This window comes from Saimiri boliviensis, chromosome 8 (assembly GCF_048565385.1).
Source record: "Saimiri boliviensis isolate mSaiBol1 chromosome 8, mSaiBol1.pri, whole genome shotgun sequence".
In the NCBI taxonomy this organism is placed as follows: domain Eukaryota; kingdom Metazoa; phylum Chordata; class Mammalia; order Primates; family Cebidae; genus Saimiri; species Saimiri boliviensis.
The window spans coordinates 63,643,157-63,663,044 of NC_133456.1; the positions used below are offsets into that span (position 1 = coordinate 63,643,157).

At 38.3% G+C, this 19,888-nt stretch overlaps 1 protein-coding gene and 1 non-coding gene across 2 annotated transcripts in view; both read right to left on the reverse strand.

The window, feature by feature from the left end:
- Positions 1-19,888, reverse strand: part of PDZRN3 (PDZ domain containing ring finger 3) — a 239,860-nt gene that overhangs the window by 196,586 nt on the left and 23,386 nt on the right. The window lies entirely within an intron of this gene.
- On the reverse strand, positions 12,301-12,363 carry LOC120367253 (U7 small nuclear RNA). The gene has a single exon (XR_005581672.1). It is a non-coding gene; the product is annotated as a U7 small nuclear RNA (small nuclear RNA).

A 19,888-nucleotide genomic window follows, 5' to 3' on the forward strand; every position in this document is an offset into this window, starting at 1 on the left:
CCAAGATCATACCACTGCACTCCAGCCTGGGTGATAGAATGAGACCCTGTCTCAAAAAAGAAAAGAAAAACTGACATCCCATATGTGTACATGTGTTTCTATTTTGTATCATCATGAAGAAGGCTATGGAAGGCTTTATGCTGGGCCGCAAACTGCTTACCTCAGGGAATGGGAAGATGAAAAGGATAGGAAGGCAGGTGGAAATTCGTTTTTTTTCATTTTAAAATATCTATTGTTTCAATGATTAAGGCAACTCTGCATAATATTTTAACTTGGGGGATGGTGCATTGAATAAAAGATTTCTTTTAAAGAAAATAAACTATACATTATAGTTAAAAAAAATCTCAGAAGTCACTCCACTCGCCAAGATAGGCCACCGCTGGCAACATGCTGTGTGTACATTCTCATTATTTCCTATACCTATACTAACGAAAATAATTTTTTATAACAAAATTCATATATATATATAATTGGCCAAATATTTTTATGATTATTGTTTATATACATACACAGTTTTGTATACACTTGCTCACTTAATAAGGCTCCAACAACTTTAATGAGGCTACAGCTGTCCACTTGCATGGGATCTGGCTGGACAGAAATGTGGCATAAAGGAGAGCACACAGAACCAGATGTGGATGCGAATCCTGTTATCCGCCATGGTCAGCTGTGTGACCTCTGAGAAGGCACTCACCCCGAGTCTCAGTGGTGTCACTTGTAAAATGAGAACGGTACTGTTATTGTAGTGTTGGGGGGACAATGAAATGAAACAGCACATTACGAACCAGCCCACTCCTCCAATAGACACAGATATGACTCACTGATTTTAATAAATGCATGCAATTTCATCACACAGACTCATTTAAATCAGCACACCTAACTTATGAGATAGGAGCTGTTGTGCTCATTTTTCAGGCAAGAACATGAAGGTCCAGAAAATTTAAGGACTAGCCCAAGGCAACAAAGCTAATAATATCAGAGCTGGGATTCGAACTGACACAGCTCACTTACTCTTATCCACTATACATATTGCTGCTCAATACCATGACTGAGGTAGAAATTTATGGAAGTAAATTCTTCCTACATAAGCACTTCTATGGACCATGTAATAACAGATTAACTATACTGGTGAACATAGCCTCGAGGTAGCAGCTGATATTCTCAGCACTGCTTTCTAGACCTTTTCGCCTGGGAACACATGTGTGAACTCTGCTAGATACCCCACAGTAGCCCACCCGTGATACTCTGCACCGTCCTCCCTTTCTCCCTGTGTGTCCATCTGGTCACACTCTGCCACGGAAACATGGCAGCCAGGAGCTTCTCTTTCCCCCATAAGCACCTTCAGCACCCAAAACAAAATTTAACAACAGGAAGGGAGAAAACTCTGCCAGCCAAAGAGGACAGGGTGGCCTCTGGTCCATACTCACCTAAAGCCACAGTACCTCACACAGTTTATCACTCTAGGAGTCCACCCTCAAGGTGGCCAACTCATGACAGTGAACAGCTCACAAATGTGTGATGGAAAGACTGATTCCACATTAGACTCTGCTCAAAGGAATGCCATGGCCAGCTTACTAAACCTAGTAGGCAACCCTAACATCATGTAAAAATAGCTTATTTCCAATCTCCAGAGACATTCAGCAAGGTGTCTACCGCCACTTTCAGTGTTCTCCTAAATTAAATGAAAATGGCATTTCAGTTTCCTTAATAAGGTCTAAAAGAGGTCATGTTCTAGCTTTGTCTCCTAGGTGGTCTGTAACATGAAGCCACCAACAATTAGCGTTATGCTTTCCCTTCCAATGCCAGGCAGTTATTTTCTCTCTCTGACAAGGCCAGGACTTTCCCTCTGTCTGGTGTGGTCAATAAGGGAAGAAAAAAAAGAGGAAAAAAAAAAGCAGGCCCTTTATAACTTGTGAGTTTTACTTCAATGCTCTTAATGAGCAGAATCTGGCATCCTTGTTACAGGAGCATCTTCCAAGATTGCTACTGAACTTTAGGTGGCACAGGGGTTATGTTAGGAAGGAAAGGAAAAAAATGATAAATACAGAAAAAGAACCACTTCCACCCAGGAAACAGGATAACGACAGACTCTTGCACTTTGGAGCTTAACTTGAGTGCTAAAAACATGCTTTGCCCAACTAAGTGAGTGGCTACCTTTCCAGCACAAGTTAAATGGTGCTTCACTTAACGGTGTCTCTGTGTGTGTGTGTGTGTGTGTGTGTGTATGTGTGTGTGTGTGTGTATGTGTGAATATGCACGTGTGTTGTTGATAAGAAAAGAAATAAAAGCTGATTTACAAAGGAGAGAAAATAGTAATTAAATTTAATGAAACTACCTAGTTTTTTGTTTGTTTCAACGTCACTTGAAACAGTTATTTTGATTCCTCTAGTGTTCTGATTTAGATTCTAGTATTACTAATGGTATGTACTTAACAGCATTCCATGGCAGCCTCTCTAAAGTAACACAAAAACTACACTGCATTCTATCATTAATATGTTCATTCTTGTTAGAATATCAAACTAAGCAAAATGCTACCTTAAATGCACTCAAAATTACCAATATATATGTTGACATAAGAAGCTAAATATGCAGAGTGCTTATCACTATCTTTGTAACTTTTGTAATTGGGACATCACCCACTAAAAGCATCCATTTGAATGACTTCTGCCATTTCACGCCCCCCAAAAAACAGAGGAACTGCACTGGTTTGGCTTTATCTTCTCCTTTACTCCTTTGGACATCTTTAAATTTTTTTTTCAAAATAAACTATTTTAATGTGAGCCCAGGCTGCCTCCACTTTGAAGAGATAACATTTCAGCTTTAAATTGGCTGGCATATAAACACATAAGCAGATGCCCCACTAACTCCAAACAATTTTAGTTTCCTTTCTTGGCTGAGTTTTAAAGCAAAAACTAAGATAGCTGCTCTTAGTTTTAACATTCTAAAGTTTAGGGATTCAAGTTTTAAAGTTTCTTAGCAAATGGAATTGGAAAAACAGATCAGAAATGTCTATTAGGAAGCTTCTATTTGGTCTCTTTGTTTATATCAAGATTTACATTGTGTTCAGCGTAATTGTCATTCTATGAGAATATTCCTCAATTCAGCTTGTCATATTTCCTCCCGAGTTCAGCACAGAGCACAGATCGACATTTTGGCCGATAGCTAACAATAAAAAGGTAAAATAAATCTGTTTATTACTACAGGTTTTAACATCATCTTGCTCATCAAAGCAAGGTTTTGGTCTGGTGGTAGGAAACCATTTAGATCTTTCTCAGGTCCTTTGCTTAATGTCCTCATTTGCATCCACCCCCTTGCAGCATTCCTGCACCCCCAGAAACACTCAGAAAGTTCCACTGTGGTTTATCACTTCACTAAGAATTCAGTTTAATTAAGCAGCTGTGGCAAAGGAATTATTTCCTGGAACATGTATGGAAACTCTGTAACAACGATAAACTTCCATTGAAGAAATGACACACCCAAAATAGATGTCAGCAAAGGCATCTTCCAGAACTTAGTTGCTACCGATTTTATATGGCCAAAACGGGTTTCAACAGGCAGATAAGATCCAAGTCAATGAAGGAGGGGAAAAAGATGACCAATTTTAAATATTTCCCAAATACAGTGGCAAAGCTGGCACCTTCCTAAGCAAAAAGCACAACTGCTCAAGAAAACTTACACTGTCTTGCCTACAGCCAGTTAACCAGAGACAACACAATTTCCTAAGTCTTATTGTTAAAAAGAACTAAGAAAACAGTTTACTTAAAATACAAATATTGGAATTCATAAATGCAGCAAATGTTCAAAGTTTAGTTTTTACAAAACCTAATGTGGAATACCAAAAATTAAACTGATTTTCTTATGGTACCATTATATTTATCTTTTTTAAAAAGAGTAAAATTAGGGATTCCTCACGATTTCTCTCTGGCAAGCCCATTCATTCCCCTGCTTCTAAATAAAGGAACTCTTTACTCCTAAATTCCTCCTGGCACTGGGAGAAATGTTTATTTTAACCCGCAGCTATTCCTGTATGGACAGCTGGCAGATTCCACCTGTCTGCAGGAGGTGTTGTCAAAGTATCAAATGCCCCCAAGGCCTCATGACATACTGTCACCTGCCCTGAATGCTTCTAATGTTAGACTGCCTGCAGTTTTGCTTTCAGAAGTTGATTGTGTGACTTGAACATCTATTTCTGAGTCAGGCAACACACATTTACTGATTGAATACTCTGTACCAGGCACAGTGCTTGTACTGAGAATATGGGGTGTGGAGAGCACAATGTGTCCCTGCTCTCAAGAGCTTACACTCAAGCAGGGCTTTCCTTGATCTTTTCCTAACAAACTGCAAATCTCACAGGGACACTTCACCAGGGGAGTCTCAGAGATGCTGGATTCAGAAGCCTATTTAGGTATAACTTACTACCTTCTCACCAGAAGCCAGAGGGCAGGCAATCACCACACTTGCCACACAAAGCAACCACATCGAACATTAAGCTGATACAAACGTCCCCAACTGGAGATGAAATTACCCTGCACATGAAAACTCCACACTTAGAAATAAGTTAGGCCTCCAAAGGCTGGAGCAACATCCCTTTGTGGTAAGTCTATGATGATGCAAACGACCAGCAGTTAACACCATCTGTTTATTGGTGCTGTGCAGAGCCCATCAACTTTGCCTCAAGTAAGAAGTTCGTAAGTGGAAAGGTGACACGTAGAGGAGATTAGTTTTATAATATAGTCCTATATAGTCTAATATCAAATTTGACTCCATTTTTTTTCCCAACAGGTTTGATTTAGTTATACCATGAGCAGATCCAACAGACCCCAGGGTACAATATCAGAAAGACATCTGCTATTAACACAAACACACGGCTCTGTCCTCCAAAGCAGAATGTTTTTAAACTGTAGGCCACTGCCCTTTAGTGAGCCATGAAATCAACTTAGTGGGGGGCAAACAGCATTAAATGAAAAATGATAAAAATACCAGACTACATTTCATGTAGTAAGGGTAAATATCTCACATGAAACTTTTTTTCATTTTTATACATACATGCCAGACCCACTTACATTTGTGAGTGCCACACTGGGTCATATATAAATGTATTTCTTACTGTAGGTCAGTACCAAAAAAGTTCGCAGAATACTCTTTCAAAGAACAGTACAGAATGGTTGCTGTTTGAGTTGTACTTATATTTATGCTTGGGCCACATGACAGACAAATGTACATACTGTAAATAGCTACAAATACATAAAGATAGTATACTTTTTCAGAAATGTATATGAACAAGTTTATCAAAGAGGGATTCCCCAATTTCTGGTCAGTGACATTAATGTTTACCTTTCTGCCTCTGAAGTTTTTAGCAGTGAAAGAATTCTTCCTTTCTCCAGTGGATTCTAATCTCCAAGGACTCTTCCTTTCCTCAACCAACCAAGCCAAAGCAGCCACATGAAGAGGTTAGCTCAGACTGGTACACGACAGCCCTGGGCAAGCTGAAGTCAGGGAGCACTTCGCATTATTTTAAGTGGCCCTGGGATCTGCCATTTAAAGGACATTGACTGACATGATTATCATTCCATTGTCGATCTCTAACCCAAGTTAAAGTAATTCCACTGTCGATCTCTAACCTATCTGCTTACATCTAGAGGACAGTCAATTTGGGGCAAAAATGTTTGTAATACCACTTAAAAAAAATTTCTTTCTTCTAAAAAAAAAAAAAAGACATGTACAGAACGTGCAGGTTTGTTACACAGGTATATGCGTGCCATGGTGGTTTCCTGCACCTGTTGACCTGTCTTCTAAGTTCCCTCCCCTCACATTCTACCCCTCAACAGGCCCTGGTGCTTTTCCCCTTCCTGTGTTCATACGTTCTCAATGTTCAACTCCCACTTATGAGTGAGAACATGCAGTGTTTGGTTTTCTGTTCCTGTGTTAGTTTGCTGAGGATGATGGCTTCCAGCTTCATCCATGTCCCTGCAAAGGACATGATCTCATTCCTTTTTATGAGTGCAGAGTATTCCGTAGTATATACGTACCACATTTTCTTTATCCAGTCTATCACTGATGGGCATTTGGGTTGGTTCCCTGGTCTTTGCTATTATAAATAGGTAACACCACTTTCAAAAATAAAGTTTATACAAATGTAACATACAGAAAATGAACTTATCCCAAGTGTACATCTTGGTACATTTCCACAGGTGAGCATGCTCCTTAACCACTACCCAGATCGGGAGCAGAATGGGACTAGCATCCTCAAAAGCCCTCTTCAGGCCCGTTTCCCGTCACTGTCCTGACTTCTATTCCCACTGAATAGTTTCACTCTTAGACAAAGAGAAAGCAAGGCTCAAGGACCAGAGTCTTCGGCTAACTCTCTAGTTTAAATTGACTAACTCTACATTTTCCTTATTTTTACTCTATTATTTACAACACATGACAATGACTTTCCATTTACAGTCATGACACATAATTTCTTTTCAAAATGAAGTTAAAACAATGTTGCTTTAAGAATAATGTTAAGCATTTAGCAAAACAGGTGGCACATATATGGCAAAAACTGAGCAGGTGGTATATGGCTGACTCAAGTCTGAGAAGCACTTGTTTGGATTTGATGATCAGTGCAAAATGCTAAACAGGCTTCACTGACTATCCTTCACTCTGATTTTCCTCCAATGAAGGGGGACTCTCTCCACTATCCCATGATACATCAGAAGGACTGATTTCCTCTCTTGCATATTCATAAAACAGTTTAATGGTCCATCCTCTCAGGAGATAGGATGTTATTTTTATATGCTTTTGGTTTATATTTGTCACAAACATTATGCTTAATCAAGACTGGAAGAAGCTGACTCAGAATGAAAGGAAGCACATCAAATATCTCTCTTCTATCTCTACTAGTTTAAGTTTTAAAATATCACCTAGAACTGGGATGAATTATTACAAATGGCCACAAATAGCTCTTATTATTGAATCCTTTAATATGCTAATGACAAAAGGAAATGAACACTTCACATGGGCTTAACTTTTAAACAAACTAAAGGAGAAAAGAAAAATGTTATTTAAATAGAAATAGCAATTTCCTTCCTTGTCCTTTTCCCTCTGAAACAGTGTAACTCCCTGTATGTTCTGTTAAATCTAGTAAGTTTAACAGATGAAGAATCTCTGAACTTCACTTTTAATATTTACTAAGTATATCAAGCAAACCAAACTAAACTTTCCTATAAATACACTTCACAAGTAATTAAGTCCCTATGTGAAAATAAAGATTTCCTTGTCACCACTTTACATAATACCGTCTTCCCAAAGGATTCTCCTTTCATTTATTACAAAGCATGAACAAAGATTATTAAATGCAGACTATATACAAAACAGCTTGAAACTTCACCCAATTCGTCTTGGGGTCTTCGGCAAATGACTTACACAAAATGAAAGCAAAATCTCATGAGTTACTAATGTGAAGCCAACAAAGTGCGTGTGTTCAGGCATAAATGTTCATGGATTAATATACAGAGAGTCATACATATACATATGTATTTTACAAGCCCTTTAACGCTAAATAATCTAAAAAATATTATTTCTCAAAACACAGATTAACTGGGCTTGGTAGCTCACACATGTAATCCCAGCACTTTGGGAGGCCGAGGCAGATGGATCACTTGAGGTCAAAAGTTCAAGATCCTCCTGGCCAACATGGTGAAACCCCACCTCCACTAAAAATACAAAAATTAGTTGGGCGGGGTGGCAGGCGCCTGTAATCCCAGCTACTTGGGAAGCTGAGGCACAAGAATTGCTTGAACCCGAGAACCAGAGGCAATAATGAGCTGAGATCACGCCACTGTACTCCAGCCTAGGAGGCACAGCAAGTCTCTGTCTCAAAAAAAAAAAAGAAAGAAAGAAAGACAAAACACAGATTTAAAAGACTGTGGCTAATAAAAGTTAAAGTATCCTCTGGAAGTTCAGGAGAATTCAAATACCAAGGTTTAGGTAACAATTCTCTGAGAAAACCATTCCGTCTAACTTGGTGCTTGGTGTCCTTCCTCTGATTAGGCCTCTCTCTACTGGTTCATAGACCAGAGGGATCAGTCCTCCAGGTAATAAGATGCTAACTTGGGCATTTGAATGGAGAAATAATAAATGTAAACAACTTTGGTATCAACCTCTAAAAAGAAAGGTTTTTTTTTTTTCTAGTTTTCAAACTTATCTTGATTTTCTTGCTTCTACAAATTCCCTTAGCACCAGCAATTCTATTCCAATTGCCCCTCATATGTTAATATTATCTCACTCTCGTTTCTTATAAGCACACTCTTTCAGATATTTCAAAGAACGACACAAAGTATCAGAAACCCAGTAATAACGCTGCAACAAAATCACACTTAATCCTATTTTGCTTGAAGTTCTCCCACTTCATTTAAACTAGACTTTGGAACAAATAATGAAAATGTTCTGTGTTTCCTTATGCAATTCCCATGCCCCATCAGATTCTAATACGAAGCCACTGTATCCATTCCTGAATGAGAAAACTGATAAAGATTTTGTCAAGATAATACTTATCAGTAAGAATTTTTATATTCATCTTTATGTCTTACTGTATTTTTCAATTTTTCTACAATGGTGTATTACATTCATATCAAGACATAAAAAAGTACCCTAAAAAGAAACTCAACTATTTCAATTTTAAGGAACATTTTTGCTAAAGAAATAGGAACTGCTCATAATTTTAAGAAAATCCCAATATTCCTTGTGAGTCAACATAAAAACAGAAATCTTAATGTTTTTGGCACTTTAAAAATAGCTGATATTGAACACTCGATTGTTTGACTTTATTTCTGGAACACTTATGTCAGCACATATGCAATGAATTACCATGTTGCTCACACTAAGATGTAAATTAAGAATTACTCCTGATTGATCAATTATTGTGATTTATATGGCCATAGGAAGTGGCAGCTCTTACTGAATCCAGATTCAAAGGGTCACTAATTTCAAAAGAAATAAAAAACAAATTAAAATGGTCTATTCACAAGTGTAGTTTTGGGTTTGTGAAACTGTGCCACATAGCTGTCATCAAAGTGTTGGCTTGCTGTAAGACTCTTCCAGCCCAGTCTCTAAAGACCCACAGCAAACAATGTAGCATAGCTAACCACCTGGTGAGCATTTATTCTGGGGCCAAATTTACAGTACTCAGACACACACAGAGTATTTTCTTTATTATGGCAACTTTATCCATTTTTTATAGAAGAAAGCAATGCTCAGAGATAAGAAGCTTCTCCAAGATCATGAAGCTAGCAAATGGTAGAAATAGAATTCAAAAGCTGATCTGATTCCAGAGTCCATGGCTCTTAACCTCTGTTTTATACTGGCTGCCCTTCTAATTAACTCAGTGTCAGTTATCTTCCTCTAAACATAGCTCTCACATATAAACTCCCTAGAGCCAGGGAATTTACTATGTACTAGTTATCTGGGTATCCTGACCTATCTCATATTAGGCAGAACTCAGTGCACGCCAACAAATGAACATATGACTACTAATGGTTTCTATTCCACTGTTATCCTAAGAACCGATACAACACAAAGATTTTTAACAATTCACAATAATTATATAGATTATGCTATATAATCCATCCCCTATCCAATGTTTAAAATCAACCCCTAACCAGGTTGCATGTATCTGGCTAATGGGTCCCTCAAATCAGTATGTCTGGAAACATACATACATTTCCTAGCAAAAATCATTCTATGAAAAGAACAAAAAACCCGCCTTTTTAAATTAGACTCTTGGCATCAATTTTGCTCCACCCCAGAGTGTCTCCAAATATTGAAAAATAAAAAATAAACACACTTAGCTTGTTTTAAAAACAGCCTTGCATTTGTCTTTTGTAGGGTAAGGGAGTGCCTAGGAAACCAAACACTTAGGCTTTAGGTTGTCTGGATCCCTGAAAGCTGTCAAATGACCCACTAGGGTTAGCAGGAAAGAAGGAAGAGAAGAAGGAAAAAAGAGAATCAAAAGTGCTAAAAGGGCAGAGAAGAGTGCCTCTCTCAGGAGAAAAGAGGTGGGACCTAGTTTCTAAGCAGTCAACATGGTCATCAAAATAGACCTAACAGGGTAAAAGCCAGAGGTCTCCACTGAGCACTGTGGCACTTGGTGTGGCAGACTCATTCCATACCAGCTGCCCTCCACTGTAAGGCTCAAAGGAATCATTAATCCTCATTAGAAGCAAGCAAGCTGTGGCAGCTACCCACCCTGGAGTACTCAGAGTTCCCAGTGAAAGTGGCATAATTGCAAATCAGTGCTTGCAGCTGCCATTCGGCCCTGTCTCCTTATTTGCAATTCCCATTGACAATTCTTGATTGTCAACACTTTCCGCCTGTTCATACCACCCTAGTCTATAGTCATTGTGCTTAGTTTCGCTCCACAATAATGTCTGCCTACTGCTTTGAATGGTTCCCCTAGTGCTCTCTCATGTTACATATACTTCACAGATTAGCATTTAAGTCAGGCCATCCCATACACACCTTCCAAATTCAATAAAAATGCATCTGGCTCTTTTTGTATTATAGTAACAGATGAAAAGACAAAACTTACTTAAAAAAATAAGGTTACTGCTATCAAAACCCCCATATTTGTTTATTTTTAATTATACTTTAAGTTCTAGGGTACATGTACAGAACATGCAGGTTTGTTACATAGGTATACACGTGCCATGGTGGTCTGCTGCATCCCTACCTCTGTCACCTACGTTAGGTATTTCTCCTAATGTTAGCCCTCCCCAATGCCCCCACCCACCCACTGCTATCCCTCCTTTAACACCCCTAAAACCTCCCCTCGGCCGACAGGCCCTGGTGTGTGGTGGTCCCCCCGCCTGTGTCCATGTGTTTTAATTGTTCAACACCTACTTATGAGTGAGAACATGTGGTATTTGGTTTTCTGTTCTTGCGTCAGTTTGCTGAGAATGATGATTTCCAGGTTCACCTTGTCCCTGAAAAGGACATGAACTCGTCCTTTTTTATGGCTGCATAGTATTCCATGGCATACATGTGCCACATTTTCTTTATCCAGTCTCTTTGATGGGCATTTGGGTTGGTTTCAAGTCTCTGCTATTGTGAATAGTGCTGCAATAAACATACATGTGCATGTATCTTTATAGATGAATGTTTTATAATCCTTTGGGTATATATCCAGTAATGGGATTGCTGGGTCAAATGGTATTTCTATTTCTAGGACCTTGAGGAATCGCCACACTGTCTTTCACAATGGTTGAACTAATTTACACTCCCACGAATAGTGTAAAAGTGTTCCTTTTTCTCCACATCCTCTCCAGCATTTGTGGTCTCCTGATTTTTTAATGATCATCATTCTAACTGGCCTGAGGTGGTATCTCAATGTGGTTTTGATTTGCATTTCTGTAACGACCAGTGACGATGAACTTCTTTTCATATGTTTGTTGGCTGCATAAATGTCTTCTTTTGAAAAATGTCTATTCATATCCTTTGCCCATTTTTTGATGGAAAACCCCCATATTTAACGTGTCTAGATACCACAAGTGAAGATGAAAATATAAAACATATTTGACCTGTATTGCTGTCAAGAGTTTAGTGTTTGGTTTTATTGTCCTCAGGAAATTACTCAAGATTTAATTTTTTGACCTAATCGTCACTCAAAAACTTAATGGGGACACTGGTTACTTTTAATTTATTCTTCATTTTAAAATGCTTTGTGGATTACATAATTAAATCTTTTTATGAAAGGAAGACTTTGAGGAATAGATTTAAAACTTCGGTGGAGTCAGAACTCCCACAAAAGTACACAGTGTCAATACAAAGTAAACTCTACCAGAGGATGGGAGAGACAGCCGAAGAGAAGCACCCAATATCCCGACTGCAGGGTTTTAGCATGAAACAGACACCTGTGCATTTCCGTGCCTGGTGCCACATGCTATGAGCTTGTAGAAATGAGAATGCTAAGTGACTCTTAAAAGGAAATATACAAGCAGGAGTCCAGCTACCTGGAGTGGTAGTTGATAGTTCAATACCACTTTGTGATATTGAAAATTCAAAGGAAACTCTTAACTCACCAAGTTTTTCATTCTGTTTACTCAATTATATACATAAAAAATACTCACTTTGGAAAATACCAACATTACAGAAATGTGGCTTTACTTAAAGCTCCCTATAATCCCAGCAAATAAAATAACTACAATAACTATAAAATGTTCATTGGCTCAGCATATTTTTCCCCTGCAAAGACTAATCTAAATAAACGCCTTAAAAACAAAGAAAAACGCATCATACCGTGGTTTATTCTTTTTTTCTACTGGTTTTTCTGGTAAAAACTGAAAAATCTGCTAGGTAAATTCTGAAAGAGCTGTAGCACTCCATACAGTCCACTCTTCACCTAAGTTTTATGTTTATCTGACTAGTAGAAAGTGATGTATCTTAGAAAGATGTTCACTGAAAGGCCAGTTTCGATAACAAAAATAAGGAAAATAATAACAACAATAAATATAACAAAGCCCATACATCACACAATAAGCTATGTATGCTCATTAGAAAGAAATTAATACACAATAATATTGTTTAAGGCAACCATGGATTAAAGGGAGACTATTTAGTTTTAATTGGACACGTTAATTATGGAAAGTACGTCTCCATGAAATAGTTTAAGATTTTCTCAATAATGCTACAGCAGCTCCACATTCTTGCTGATATACATAAATAAGAAGGAAACAGTTATCAGAAATGTTTTTGCTAACTTCTATATTTGGCTTTGATGTTAAGATCACATATCCTGTACAAAAAAATTTAATTTGAAGTATCAATTCTCCACCTTTGTACTTAATTGCAAAATCCTTTACCTACATTGTCTTCTTTATCCATCCAGACAGCATGACAGGTAGGAAAGAAAAGCAGTAAGTAGTCCTCCCATTCTAGAGATGAAGACTCAAAATTTAGGATCCCAAGACCACAGAGTGAATACCTGGGTGGAGACTTAAACCTGGGTCTCCTGATTTAAATCTTAAAAGCTCTTTCCACTCCAAGATGCCCCTTGTAAGAAGATCAGCTGCATTTCAAAGACAACTTACCTAACTGTGTTAGAATCTTCCCTCTCCTTATTTGTGTGCCCGTGACAAACGTCACTAAATGATCACAAGGCTCATCTCCAATTAATCCAGGAATGTCCTCAGAATTTTTTGACACCATAATCCAAGGTGATGTCATTGTCACTGTATGTACCGAAATTGATATATAAGAGGAAACTCTAGTTTCCACCCCTGGAAATGGAGAGTTGGAGCCCATTACTAGTAACTGATCTCTAAAATCTGCTTACTTTTGCAGCTAACAAAGAATCTTTTCAACACAGCTTGAATTATATCAAATCTCTTTCATCAAAACAGAACATTTGGGTAACTAAGACAACAGAGATTTCAAATTAACATGAATAGGTTTTACTTCTTAAGTAGGTAACTGCTACCAAACTTTTCATACTCCTCTGCTGAATATGGTAAATGGGGATCAGTCCCTGTGGAGAAAGGCAGGGTAGCCTGATGTGTTTATTTCCCACATTAACCAAAAATGGATTATGCATATCTGTGCCTGTTTAACAAAATAGCTTTCCTGTATATGGTTAAGGAAGAAATATCAAGCCTTTCTTACTCCTACAATGACAAGAAAAATCTAATTACAGAATCATTTGGTTTACAGCATATTTTCTCTCCAAAATCAAATCAAAAATTAAAACATTTTAAACAATTTTCACAAATAATTTTTAACTCACTCATAACATCTAAGCAAAGATCATAGATTTAATTCAAAGGAAAAAAGAACACAGATCAGTATTTTAAAAAGGACTCATCTAGAAATTACAAACTGAATTACAAACTGACTTGAACTAAAATTGGAGGTACTAATACAGGCATAGTTTCCAAGATATGTAGATAGATGAATGCAAAGAGAGCTATATGCTGTTATTGTGGTGCATCTGTACATGTGTTTATATTACATATTTACATTTTCTAGCTCTATTTATGGAAGGTGCCTAGAAGCAATGAAATCTCAAATATAATGAGCATCCTAGCACCCATATTTTGGTTTCTAAATACTCTTCTCCACTAAATGAAGGTAGAGGTTCTTGAAAAACATGCACATCTCAGAACTGGGACAAGGACAGTAGATTAACCTGGAATATCTTGTACCAGGAAGTCGGAAAGTGCTCAAAACATGGTGAGAACGTGGACACAGATTAAAAGTTTAAATGAGCTCCATTTGGCCAAATCTTGGCCAATGTGACCACCAAATTATAAAAACTCATGAATCCATATTGATAGAGAAAAAGACAGACAAATAGATTAAATAGGGGGGAAAAACACTCCTTTTTTTTTTTTTTTTTGAGACAGAGTCTTGCTCTGGAGTGCAGTGGCACAGTATTGGCTCACTGCAACCTCCACCTCCTGGGTTCAAGTGATTCTCCTGCCTCAGCCTCCCAAGTAGCTGGGACTACAGGTGTGCACCATCACGCTTGGCTAATTTTTTGTATTTTAGTAGCAACAGAGTTTCACCATTTTGGCCAGGATGGTCTCCATCTCCTGACCTTGTGATATGCCCACCTCAGCCTCCTAAAGTGCTGAGATTACAGGTGTGAGCCACTGCGCCTGGCCAAGGAATACTCCTTTTTATAGTAGAAAGTCAACTAATGTGGAAGGATTGGAGATGGAAAAATCACCATTTGTCAATCATCACAATAATAATAGATTCAATCAAACACAGTCAATGGATGATGATAAAACCAGTGTGTGACAGTCTGAGGAATAGCAAGATGTTTACATAGCCTCAAAGTATCTACCTACAGGATAATTATTGATCATAAAGAAGAAAATAGTAACTTTATAGTGGAGACATACATAATAACTTTAACCAACTGGTTCAAGTTAACAGAAATAAAGGGATAAATTCATCTAATGTGAGTCCTGATGTTATGTACTGAGAAGGACACACTATCACTTTGGTGGTATTCTCACCCAAAATGTATGACCCAGAACCATCCAAAAGGAAACGTCACACAGAAATTAAGGGACACTCTACAAAAGATCTGGTTTGGATTCTTTAAAAATACCAGTAGTAGAGAAGACAAAAATTGAGCAATTGTTCTAAAGCAATAAAACTAAATATATATGAAAATGGACTAAAACCCACGAAAGGGTTTTATTTTGCTATAAACGGCATTATGGGCCTATAAATAAGAGCAGAATAAATTCTGATGATAATAGTTTTGTACCAATGTGAATTTCCTGGTTTAGATTACCATACTGTTACATAAGAGAACGTCTCATTCCTAAAAAGTTCACACTGATGAATTTAGTAATAAAGAGTAGAGAGAGAAAAGAATAAAGTAAATGTGGTTAATGTTGATATCTGGTAAAACTGGGTCAATGGTGTATAGAAATCCCATGTCTACGAGTCTAAAATTATGTCAAAATGAAACATTCCAATTTTAAAGGGGAGTCTTCTATTCCTTTTTTTTTTTTTTTTTAATAAATACTCCAGCTTAATTCACATGCCATTTTGCAACTTTAGTGGGTCTCAGAACAGGATCTTCTTACCTAACAATAACAAGCAGTAAAATCTCACTTTGTTCCACCAAGTAGCCTGGCTCTGGGAGGGAAAGCACTTCTAATCCTTTCTAGTTGACCCTGCAACAAACCTTGTTAGCAATGACAGTCCAACTAAACCAAAAATAAACAAAAAAAGACAACGATTGGTTTATACAAAAGCCTTTGAGGTTCCACAGCTTCTGTAATGATATCCTTGGGTTTTAAATCATAACACTTACAAGATGAATGCATATTTACAGAAGATTGTATGAAATAATGGTTATTGGGAATAGAGGGCTTAAGTCTCCCACCTTCATTGCATCCAGAAAATCAAGATTGCTATCTCAAAGCAGGACAGCATTTAACTCACACAATTGCTACACAGATTCATTTATCACCAGAGGCAAGCCTACTATAACACAAAAATGAGCTCGGTTCTCCAACCCGTATGGCTTGAAGACAGGCAAGAAATATAGATGTGGATGGCCTCTACAAGTCTTTGAGAAAGAATTTCAGTACAGTTGGATCAGAGGTGTGTTTAACTTATAGGCAAGGCATGCCAAAAGAAAAAAAAAGTAGATGGAGAGAAAATATTGAATACTACATGCCTCAGAGTGAATTTGCTGTTTTCTTAGTAGGTCTCAGTTTCTTGGTGCTTTTCTCAGCGTGTGCTTTTTGCCAAATGAGGTAACAGAACAAGCCAAACACTCCATATGGCAGTCAACTGAGAGACAGCAAGGTGATCCAACGTCGTGCAAAACCAGCTGGTTGGACTTACAGATAGATGGTATGTTATCCACAGGGCACCTCCCCAAAAGAATTTTGAGGGTAATATTGACCTTGTGTGATTTTTTTACCTTTTTGCACTCTCCTAAATAACTTTCAGTAGAATAAGATTTGCCTAAAGTAGACTCCCGAGTTCATAGAGAAAGGTGATGTATTTGTGGATGAGGAAATCTTCAGTTGGATAACCCACACTTTGGGCACTGGGAAAATTCTTCCACAGTTCTCAAACTATTTTAAAAAATAAGAATATAGTTCCTTTAATAAATCTGGTGATATTAAAGTGTAGGAGCCTTGTACTGTCTTTAAAACACAGTTCAGGTAGCAGGCTCAGAGGCAGAAAAACTAAAGGCACTGAGATATTTACAGTTTTGAATGAATATTAAAAGACAGCAGGGAGAAACTAAATTTAGTTTTTTAAATGCAATGAGTATATGCAATCAAAAGTGGGGTCAGAAATTGTAAAATGGACCAGGAGCACCTCACAGCTCATGGGTGCAGGGAAGATACAAAAATATCAGAAGCCAATACTGAGTAAGTCAGAACTTGCTGAATCCCAGTACCAAATGTGAGATGGAATAGGTATGATGAAAGTCTGTCCATCTAGACCCAGGGCAGATAGACACATGGGATTCCAGGGGACAGCATGGGCCCTGCAACCATGTGGGCTGCGAGGGCATTTAATCTAAGGGGCCTCCAGATTCCCAGCCACAGCCCCAGGACAGGCCAGCTCAGGCTTTCTTATCAGGCCTTGGGAGCACTCGTGCAAGGAACCCAATTAGGGGACACCATGTAGGCGGTATAACTGGAAGAGACGGATGTTGACAAGTCTGTCCCTGAGCAATTTAACTCCTATCTCAAGGTTTTGGAATAAGTCAGACTGCTACCTCAGTGATTCTCCCTGGTGTCCCTGTCACTCCCCAGTGGGAGTTTTAGCAATCTGCAGAGGCATTTTTCACCATCACAGCAATTGGGGTATGCACCAGAGATGACATGAAGAGTCTCCTGCAATGAAGAATGGTTCTGCCTCCAGCACAACTTTCACATATCCCACCAGATGGTCAAGCAGATAAAATAACAAGCTTTTTATAATTACCTGAACATAGACCTAACTCTGTTTTAAATATAAACACAAAAGAAATTTTTGCAGTTTAAATATACACACATTGTACACCCATGTCCACAGCAGCATCATTCAAGACAACAAAACGTTTGAAGGAACCCAAGCGCCCATCACTAGGTGAATGAATGAACGAACAAAATATGGTAAATACAGACAACAGAATGTTACTCAGCCCTCAAGGGGAAGAAAATTACAACACGCTACAACATGTACGAACCTTGAGGACATTATGCTGACTGAAATAAGCCATTCACAAAAGGCAAATACTACATGATTCCATTTACAAATCAAATTCCTAAAGACAGAAAGTGGAATGGTGGTTTCTAGGAGTTGAGGTGGGGAGGGAGTTAGTATTTACTGGGTGCAGAGTTTGAGTTGCGGAAGATGAAAAAGTTCTGGAGATGATGGATAGTGGTACTGTTTCTGTGACATAAATTAATGTAATTTATGCTACTGAACTGTCCTTAAAATGGTTAAAAAGGTAAATTTTGTTATATTTTACCACATGTATGTCTCATCATATATACATATACACACAGAGACATTACAGGGAATACAACTCCTATAAATCAAAGCAACACTGTAGTTGTTTGTGTCAGAACTTAACTACGACCTGTTCACTACAGTAGAAATTCACATCATGTACGACAAGGCCACTTATGGTGCCTGGGCCACCAGCAGCAGCCTCTTGTATCTGGCAGCATCAACAGCCACATGAGGCGTATCCTAGCAGGTCTACACAGAGGTGTGAGCATCTGACAGTGCCTTGGTGTCAACTAATGTCACTGTGCCAGAACACTGGCATATTATTTTATTATAAATTATCCTCCTTTTATTTTCTATTATGCTGCAACCTATGTATTTTTACAATTATTTGTGTATATATGCATATATCTGTTATTTGTAAATTTCATTTCACCACTGTACTGGTGGAATTTCAAAGTATTTGTTATAAAAACTGTGGAGGAGCGAGGCTGGCACTGATGTGGGTGAGAACCGCTGCCGTGGTCTCAGAAAACAGATACCATTCAGAGCAGAGGAATTTTGCAGCAAAGAAAAGACTCAACCAGTATCTCTGGATTTAATAAAAAGTAACCCTTTTCAAGAATTAAGGATCTTGTGGTGAGGATCTGGTGGTGGTTTGCCCACTCCCCTGACAAAGAAGACATTAGGTGGAAAACTAGGGACTCTGACTCTTCTTAGTGATGAAACACACACACACACACACACACGCACGCATGCACGCACACACACACTCACTCTCACACTGTCTTTCTCTCTCTCTCTCATACACACACACACATTCATGCCTCCTGGTAATAAACTCAGACACAGACGAGGTAAACCAGACAACATATTTTCAGTCATGGGAATCACTGTATCATGTCAAAAGAGATTAGAATTTGACTGCAAAGGGCACAGTGTGTCAATTGCAATTACATATATATCGTTTCTCTATTGTGGTCATCCTTTCCATGTCAACACTGAGACATGATTAATATTTTACATACTGTCCAAAAGAGGAATGTGACTTACCAGAAACCGTACTGAACATTTCAAATACAGATCATCCCTTGCCAAGAGAAAATCCTGCCCAGCTGTAGATTTCTCATTTGCAAAACATAAGAGCAATGAAATTCCATTACTTAGAGAAACTGGCTATTCCACCAAACCCTTGGCAACGGAAGCTGTACTTATCTTTTTGAACAATAGTCTCAGAAAATGTATTCACCCTCGAAAAAGACAGTAAGTAACGCATTTGAGTTCTTAAGAAAGCACTCTTGCCCAAGAAAATTCCTGTTAGGGAAAAATCCACTCTCCTGACTTGGGAAGTACAAAGATTGACCCTAAAACATGCAGCAAAAAAAAGCTCCAAGTTTAAGAACCCTTCAAACATTCAAAGGGGATGCAACAATATTAATAAGTCCTTAAAACAAAATCAAGTATCATTTTAACATGTAAGTTAGCACACTGCACTCCTTCCCTCAGAGAAGGAAGCCGTACACCCTAACTGGTTCAGTTTGCTTTGCCTGTGAGATTTAGCTGTGAATTTTCCTGAGGATTATAAATTATCCTGAAGCATACTGCACATTGCAGAATGTGTCCAGATGAGACTGGAAATACCAAGACTTTATTCTCTGTCTTGCTGAGGCTCACTTCCCCAGGAGAAGCCTGTGGCCACAATCCAGTGAGTGACGTGAACTTCACTTACGGCTTAGCTCTTGGTCCGAGCTCCCACTCAGTCCAAAATTTTGAAATGGGCCATGAAAATACTCAGGAAATACAGACATTATATAAATGTGTGTGGAAACAAACACCCGCTGGTATCAGTGCTGTTTTTCTGGTTTCTTCTATTTGTACTATATTACGGCTATGGCCCATGGATGAATTTCTTGTGGAGTCTGTC